The 8,186-nt window shown below is 33.6% G+C and overlaps 1 pseudogene; it reads right to left on the bottom strand.

Annotated features, from left to right (window-relative positions):
- Positions 1-5,771: 5,771 nt before the first annotated feature.
- Positions 5,772-8,186, bottom strand: LOC138943797 (fatty acid synthase-like; annotated as a pseudogene).

The following is an 8,186-nucleotide window of genomic DNA, read 5'->3' on the forward strand; positions in this document are numbered from 1 at the left end:
CAGGTACCCGTATTTCATGACCCTTTCTATCCTCTCCAGCGATGACGTTACCGAACGTCTACCTGCCTAGTGCACCTAGTCGCTCGGTCAACCCTACCCGTACATGTACGCACGTGTTCAGCCCCGACGTATCAGTTACTTTATCCTAGCAGTACCTTATCCGATTTTGTATTTTCACAAAGAGGTCGGAGGAGAGGATGAAATATACCGTACATTTCTCGGTTTTTCCGTAGGGGTGGTGAAGCGGAGATGCGTATACTGCACGATATCTCCATCCTCGGTAGTCGCCATCTTGCCGATTCTTACACACGTGTTATTTTGCCTCGTTTTTCCCTCTCACTCAGAAACATACTCCTCATCCAATCAAACTGCCGGCCACTATAGGGAAGCCAATCAGAGCGCAGGGTCCCCTATGCCGGAGGGCTACTCTCTACAAATACTACATAAGGGAACGAAAAAGAATTGGCTGGAACTTCGATAAATCTACGTTTTAGAGCAATTCGTCGCACCGCGTTTCATGAGATCGTAACACGGGACGAAACTAAAGTATGTGAGCCTGTATTGCTAAAACGTAGGTTTATTGATAGCCATTGTTCGTTACCATACGGATATATAATAGAACGTTAATTTTTCTCGGCTCTCGTTTTTATCGATGTATATAGCAGCGAATTTGCATATTTTCCGTCACATAAGAAATTTTGTACATTGCGAAATTATTATTTACATTTAAACATACGTATAATATTTAATAAAAAATTTTTATTTTAAATCGCTTATATAAAAACATTTACTATTTTCCTATCCTTTCTCTCCTCATCTAAGTGACGTCATAAAGCTCTAAAACCATTGTAATCGCTACCTGCACAGACTTGCTTTTTACGACCTCTTCTATTCTCGTGACGTCTCCATTCTCGGTGGCCGCCATCTTGCCGATTCTTACACACGTGTTATTTTGCCGCGTTTTTTCCTCTCATTCAGAAACAATGCTCCTCATCCAATCAAACTGCCGGCCACTATAGGGAAGCCAATCAGAGCGCAGGGCCCCCTATGCCGGAGGGTTACTCTCTACAAATACTACATCTAATCCTTATTCTAATAAGATTTCAGCTAGCCCAGCATACTAGGACCCTGTCTGAAAATGTGGGAGGACCCAGGTTCGAGCCCGAGCATGTTCACGCGACCGAAAAAATAAAAAATAAAAAAATAAAAAAAAATAAAAAATAAAAAAATTTAAAGGGAAAATTGCCTCGTAGACGTCCACGAGTCCCCTCCACTCTTTTTTTCCACAGCCACCCTTAGGGGGGAGGGCCCCAGACAGGCACAGCAGGGGGTCGGCGCCAGTGGCCGAGGAGTGGGGGTTTGTTGTGTCTCGCTATAGTGGCCCCTATACTACTTATATATATATATATATATATATATACATATATATAATTATACATGGGCCATTTTTTCCGGGCATGTTTTCCAGAAAATTTGCCCATATATAATTATATACAAATATATTTGATTATATATAATATATAACATGTTATATGCAATTATATATAGCATTATATATAATTATATAAAACTATATAAGATCAAATATAATTTTAATCTAACGGAAAAATTTTGGTTTGCATAAATATTTATATATTTGATTATATATAAGTATATATGTATATATCATGTCATGATGTACGATACAACTTTGGTAGCTGACAACATTCTCATAGTAATAAGGTATATAAAATTATGCATAAAGCCAGTGGCACGATGCTATTTTATCTACTAGATTGCTACCTGGATTTGCATGCTTGTACCGTGTGGGCAGCTATGCTGGCAATGCTACTGACTGTGTTACTGGCTTGGCTTCAGACGATGCAAGCTTTGGTGCTGGTTCGTAATGACTTTTGTACTGGTATCCTATAAATAAATATGGAGCAGGCAATTGCTACTGCAATAACGGCGAAAAAATGCAATAGCATTATTTATAATTAGTAGACGTCATATTTCTTTCCATTCAACGTTTGTCAGAGAATAATCTAACCTGAGGCTGTGTCTTGATTGGCTTTTCTCGTGAACCAGTAAAGAAACATGCTAGAAAAATAGCACGGGTTCAATTACCAAATTTCAACAGGCTAGCCTGTAGCATGACCCTCAGTGACGTCACTTTCTATCACCGTTTGCAACACAACTGCTATCACAGTTTCAAGCAAGCGATCCAGCAAATAAAATAACATTGTGTGCCGCTGGCTCTAGATTAATTCTGAAGTCATTAAACCATTTGCATCTACATAGAAAAGCAATAGTTGATAACAATAAGGAAATATAAAAAAGAATTAAATCATCAAAACTCATAGAGATGGTTCAAAATGATACATAATTGTATTTTTATTTCTTTGATACACTTATAATCATATATTAAAAGATAAAAGAAATGATAAAAAAGTTTCGTAGTATTCATATATTTTCTATATTTCTTCCATTCAATTAAAGTTATTGTCAAATTAAAAATAGCAAGATCCTCAATTTTTCTTTAACTGATGATCACTACTTATACTAGATACTTTTTTCATAAAACAGTAAGATTTTTCTGTAATTATATTTTTTTTATAAGTTAATGTACAGTGGTCAATAATATCTTCCACCTGTAGTCAACTATCCAGGTAGAAAGGTGTCGTCATTATAATGTTATTTTAAGGTAATTTCTCGTCATATGACGTAAGTCGACTAAATAAGGACGTAACACAGATGTGGTATTATTGATAACATATTATCGTCACAGAAATAACGTCATATAATCGTCTTTTTAAAGTTATTTACTGATTAATTAAGTAATGTTGTAAATACGTCAATATTAAAATTAACGTATTTATATAAAGAAAATAATAAATATTTTATGATATTTATAAAGTTTACATGACTTTCTGTCTAAAATCCTTAAAAATACGGTATTATTATATTACGAAACTCTGAAATATTGTTTAATATTAATAATTGAATTTGATGTACATGTTTATCTATATCCAAAATTATTATTTTTTAATATTGCATAAAAAATGTTACTCCGCGCAACATTTCAAAACTTTACAAAAAGATAGTTCATACTTCAGCCGTTAGTTCATTTATTTATTTATTTACCGCTATGCGTCCTATCCATTCGTAACTTGAATCAAATTTTAGTTTGATATCAGAAATAGGTTTGGGCTAGGTTATATCTTCCAAAAATGAAGCTCATCATAGGAGAGGGGGAGGGAGGCGGGACCCACTGTATCCATGCATATACTTTACAATGCGAAGCAACGTTCAGTTCAGAATTGTTGTGTGAATGGGAAAGTGTATGCGTGAACGCAGTGGGTTCCGCCCCCCCCCCCCTCCCCCTACGGAAAGGCTCCACTTTCGGAAGATACAACCTAATCCAAACCTATTTCTGAAAATTTGATTTGTGTTATACAACGTCTTGATGCGGATGGATCTCGCTTCTTGCGTAGAAATTACAAACTCATGTAAAAATTACGTTTTATTTCTCAAACTTTATTTGTTAATAACTTTCTAATAAACAATGACCGCCGATTACGTTATAAGGAAAAGTTACTCAGGATTATGTCTTTGACAACATATGTCAAGATCATCGGCGAAGTATCCGTTAATGTAAATAATTACCGTTATTTCTTTTATCTTTTATTATATGATTATACAAGTGTATCAAAGAAATAAAAATACAGTTATATATCGTTGTGAACCATCTCTATGAGTTTTGATTTAATTCTTTTTTATATTTCCTTATTGTTATCAATTATTGCTTTTGTATGTAGATGCAAATGGTTTAATGACTTCAGAATTAAACTAATGCTTAATTTTATATACGTTATTACTATGAGATTGTTGTCAGCTACCAAAGTTGCATCGTACATACGTCATGACACGATGTATGTATACATATATAATTATATATAATCAAATATATAAATATTATATTTAAGCAAACCAAAATTTTCCCGTTACATTAAAGTTATACTTGATCTTATATAGTTTTATATTATTATATATCATGTTATATATAATTGCATATATAGTTTTATACAATTGAATATAACATATTATATATTATATATAATCAAATATATTTGTATATAATTATATATGAGCAAATTTTCTGGAATGTATGGCAATCATCCGCAGAAAAATGACCCATGTATAATTATATATACTTATACAAATAAATATATATAATTTATATATCAATATATATATATATATTTCATATATAAATGTATATATAAATGTATATATAAATGTATATATAAATGTATATATATATATATATATATATATATATATATATATATATATATATATATATATTGTGTGTGTGTGTGTGTGTGTGTGTGTGTGTAATTGTATAAAATTATATATAAATATATGTAATCTCATATAAGGTTATGTATGAAAATATATAATATCATACAGTATTATATATATACACATCATATGATGTAAATAATTATACATGGACCATTTTTTCCTGAATTGTTAATAAAACTTAACAATAATAAGTTCGCGTACCAATACCTGCGCTCTTATCTGCCAGCATTTTTACCTAATTGGTTGTCAAATAATCGCGGGCTAGTAAGAGCCAGAATGCGGATGGTAGTGCATCAGTTTCATAGAAAAATAAGTTTTCTATGAAATTGATTAGGTGCACATAGGATAAATTTACTTGCTGCTATACTAAAATTTTTAAAATTAATCTTAATTTGAGATTTATAATAACCCCTTTTTACCCCCTAGAGAGACGAAGGCGAGAAAAATATCGGAGCGAAGTCGCTGAATCGGGAATTGAACCCGAGTCTTTCGCTTGCTGGACGACTACTCTTACCTCTAAGCTATTCAGATCCTACACTACCGATACTTCTCATTCACCTTATATGTAAATATCTATTACTAATAACATCATCATTCAGCCGGCGTAAACTAACAATTTTAAGAAATTAAGGCTCTCGAGTGACATCACAAATTTCATATAATCGCGGGCTAGTAAGAGCCAGAACGCGGATGATAGTGCGTTAGTTTCATAGAAAAATAAGTTTTTTATGAAACTAATTATGTGTATAGGGCACGAAATTTACCTAACCTATACCAAGATTTTTAAAATTAATCTCAATTCTAAATTTATAATAATTCCTCTTTACCTAAAGAGACGAAGGCGAGAAAAAGACAAGCGAAAGACGGATTTGACTCCCGATTCAGCGACTTCGCCCCGATATTTTTCTCGCCTTTGTCTCTCCAGGGGCGTAAAGAAGAGTTATAAATCTCGAATTGAGATTAATTTTAAAATCTTGGTATAGCGCCAAATAAATTTCATACTCTATGCACATAATCAGTTTCAAAGAAAACTTATTTTTCTATAAAACTGACACACTACTATCCGCGTTCTGACTCTTACTAGCCCGCAATTATTTAAAATTTGTGATGTCATTCAAGAGCCTTAATTTCTTAAAATTGTTAATTGTTTGTATTTTATATTATAAGCCTATTGCACGGAAAAAAATTTGCTGCCGTAGGTAAAAACTGCGTGTGGTAACTAGATTTCAGTCGTAATATATGGATAGCGAACATCTTAGCTGTGACACCTATTTATTAGGTACAACAGCGTTTTGTTGCAGTTTAAATATTTATTTTGCAAACCATGATTAGGTATGATAGCGACATTTTTTGTGTGCTTGTTATTAACCCTTGTTATTAACCTATTTTGTTATAAATTTACCCTTGCAATTTGACAATGACCGCTAACAGCTTCTGAATGTCCAATATTCGACTTTACTGAACCCAATAACAAAGGAAGCTGTCTTTTAGCGCATAAAGCTTCATCAATGGCTTGAAGTTCCACAGAATCGCCAGCTAGAGTACCAGTTGCATGAGCCTCTATATAAGATAACTCAAGAAGCGATATATCACATTCTTCATAAAATTCTTCCAATAACATCTTTTGCTTGTCAAGTGATGGAAAGGTAATTCCTTTTATTTTAAAACCATCGCAGTTGGTTTTACCATAGACAAAGATCGCATATATTCTTCTTGCATCCTTTGCCTTTTGTAGATATACTACTACAGTTGCATCATTACGCATATAACCACAGCCTTCTTCATCGTAAGGTTTACAGTAACCATTATTAGATAAAATTCCTAAAATAATATCAGTAGTTCATTTTGTTGTAACCCGACCAATTTCTTAATATTAAGATGTAAACAATAAAGTAACACAGGAAAGATTAACAAAGAGCTGAATAAAGCAAAGCATTAAAATTGGAAAAAGAGCCCAAGGACAAATAATTAAGAAAGAATAAAGTAATAAAAGATTATTAATAAAATAAGAGACGTGACTAAAAAGAAGGAAGTCACGGTCAAGTTCTCGGAAACTGAGTAAATAGCTGATGAGACAGACTGACAAGCGGAGCACGAGACATGCTCTGGTCAGGGTCACTATACTCCTGCCTAATTAACGACCTAATTAATTGGTATATATTGAGCGCAAGATGGACCGACGCTAGCTCAGTAATATAGCTCATTAACATCAAGCGCGGACTTGCCCAAAAATCATCCGATAACTCTATATATCGCGTCCGATCATTATAATCGCGAACAAATGAACAGTGTAATAAACCGTGTGAAATATACGAAGTTCTAACAAAAGTCCGGGAGTGTCTTATTTAGAGCGTGGATCCTAATCCTTTGGGCGTACAAATCCCAAAAGACTCCCTCCTTAGCGGTTGGGCGCACAATATTAATTGTACGACAATTTGTTTCAATCGAATAAACATGATATAATTTTGTTTCTCAAATAATATATACAGCATTTCAAAAATTAGATGAAAATATAAAGAGTGTCCGATAATTTTTTACACACTCGAAGTATGAAGGTAGATTCGTTCAAACTGAGAAGGAAAGTCCTATACCGTTTTGCAAAATTCACAATAATTGTTGAATTATTAATTAAACCGTCTGAGCTAATAAGCACGTAGAAAGCAGTAGGTCAGACTCGATAGGCATGTAAAATGTCTTATTGTTTACGTCTCCTAGCAACGTCTAATAGTGAGAAGTGGGATCATGCAGCGCGCAGTGAGCGATGCGTGACATACGATACCGCGCCGAAAAATTATTAGACGTGGTTATTAAACGTCGTTAGGAGACGTAATCAATAAATCATTTTATATGCCTACTGCAGTGCTCGGAATTAGATGCCCTTTTCGGGTTGATATTTGAGACGACGTCTACAATCCCGCCACTATTGTTCGAGGCTTGATAGCCGCCAATCGCGTGGGTAACGCTGTGCCTCAGGAGAGTTTCTATATAAATATATATATGTATAATAGATTACATATAAATATAATATATTAATAATAGAAATTTTGATATTTAATTATTTATAAAAATAAAAATTATATAGCAAAGAAAATTTTTATGACGATTTGGTGAAAGGTATGATCCCAGCATATTTTTGATATAGAGACTTTCCGGACAGCTTTCCGCACAGCGTTACACGTGCGATCGGCGGCTCGGCTGTCGAGTCTCGAATGGTAATGGGAAGGATTGTAGGCATCGGTCTCAGATATCGGTCCGAAAAGGGCATCTAATTCCGAGCTCTAGCATATTGAGTCCGGCCTACTTTTCTACGCGCTTATTTGCTCAGATGGTTTAATAAATAAACCCTCTGAGCGAATAAGCCCGTAGAAAGCGGTTGGGCGGAGTCAGTTAAACTTATATTATTAAACTTATATTATATATTATATTATATTAATAACTTATATATTATATTAATAACTCAACAACTATTGCGAATTTTGCAAAACGGTATACGATTTTCCTTTTCGGTTTGAACAAATCTACCTTCACGCTTTGGGTGTATCAAGAATTATCGGACACTCCATATAAGCGAATTAATTATGTTGTTCAAAAACAGAAACTACTACATTTAACAAAACATAATTTAACAAACATTGATTAAATATTCTTATTTTGATAAATGTATCAATAAATATTTATTCCATTTAACAAAGCAACATCTTTGAACCTAATAATATTATTTTTCATATACCCAGATGAAAAAACTGATGAGTTACAAAAGGATGGATGCACAAGTTGACACTAGCGACAATAGCCGCTTCGCAAATGCCAGATCGAATCATCCTGTAAGCTTCCGTCAT

This window comes from Polyergus mexicanus, unplaced genomic scaffold (genome assembly GCF_030449975.1).
Source record: "Polyergus mexicanus isolate NDT 795.1 unplaced genomic scaffold, iyPolMexi1.0 SCAF_40, whole genome shotgun sequence".
NCBI lineage: Eukaryota > Metazoa > Arthropoda > Insecta > Hymenoptera > Formicidae > Polyergus > Polyergus mexicanus.